This window comes from Pundamilia nyererei, unplaced genomic scaffold, assembly GCF_000239375.1.
Source record: "Pundamilia nyererei isolate P.nyererei 1_Seehausen unplaced genomic scaffold, PunNye1.0 scaffold00003, whole genome shotgun sequence".
Classification (NCBI taxonomy): domain Eukaryota; kingdom Metazoa; phylum Chordata; class Actinopteri; order Cichliformes; family Cichlidae; genus Pundamilia; species Pundamilia nyererei.
In genome coordinates this window covers 2,025,076-2,026,335 of record NW_005187404.1, presented here as the reverse complement: position 1 = coordinate 2,026,335, position 1,260 = coordinate 2,025,076, and the positions used below count along the sequence as shown (strand labels likewise).

General features: G+C 42.8%; 1 protein-coding gene across 1 annotated transcript in view; it reads left to right on the top strand.

Annotated features, from left to right (window-relative positions):
• Positions 1–1,260, top strand: part of gramd1bb (GRAM domain containing 1Bb) — an 83,623-nt gene that overhangs the window by 4,337 nt on the left and 78,026 nt on the right. The gene's annotated exons all lie outside the window — the stretch shown is intronic.

The following is a 1,260-nucleotide window of genomic DNA, read 5'->3' as shown; positions in this document are numbered from 1 at the left end:
TTTTTTCCATGTCTATTTAAGTGTTATTTATGACACCATGTTTGCACTGAAGCACCGCAGCAATTTCCTAATGTTGTAAACCTGCTCAACATTTGGCAATAAACCCCATTCTGATTCTGATTCTGAGTGTAATCTTGAGAACCCTTAACACATTACTGAGACTGAAGAAGTCACTTGAATGAGTGATGAAAAGTTTCTCCCACTAAGGCTACGTCCACACTAGCCCGGATAAATTTGAAAACGGAGTTTTCGTCTGCAAACGCTCCACGTCCACGCTATCGTTTTCAGTCATTTACACAGAGTTGTGCGCCCACATTGTAACGTCTGAAAATGCTTATGTTCCAGTACTGCGCATGCGTGAAACGCAAGACGATTTGACCTGCCTCATTTCTGTCTGCTGCTTATTTACTTTCTGGCTCTTTGCAACATTGCGGCAAAATGTTGCGGAAAAACAGAGTGTTTTTAAAGGGATTAACAATGAGGTGGAGTTGTTGCTGCGAGTAACACAAAAGCACAAAGTTGCAAAAGCGAGTGAGTTAAAGAATTTGAAGAAAAGCTATCTGGAGCATGTACAGACTGATATCAAATCTTTAATAGGGCTGTTGCTGTATAATGCCCTCCGCTATCTTACTGCTAAGATAGCGGAGGGCACGTGACTGCATCACATGACTAAAATGTGTCATCGTTTTCGAAAAGGCTCCAGGTTCGCTGTCCACACTTCGATGCAAAAACGGTGTTTTCAAATGTAACCACTTTGGAGAGCTTTTTTTAAAACGCTACGTTTTCCTTGCCCGAAAACGCTGTCTCAGTGTGGACGGAAGGCCAAAACGGAGAGCCTTCTTCTAAAATGTATTTCAGTCTTCTGCATCTGTTCTCTGGCTCTCCCTCAGAGGACTGTTTTGGCAGCCAGGGCTTGTCTGTCACAAGATTTTGCTGAGCCTTGCAGAAAGACTTTCTTTCTCCTCGTCGAGTTTTACAATTTCACTGCCCCTCTGCTTCAGCTGATCCTTTGGTGGATACCCGAACCCTTTCTGCTTCCAGCAGTGTGATCAGCTTGTAGCGCTCCTGCTGGTACAAGTTTGAAATCTTGCTCAGTTTGTGCATTTTTAGTCTGTGTTCATACAGGTTGCAGTACATTGTCGACTTTTCAATAGAGCTGGGCGATAGAACGATAACGATATGTATCGCGATATAACTTTTTCTCAATAGAAAAATTAAACTATCGCGATAGACCTCGCCGCTCTTGTCCTCTTAAAAAAA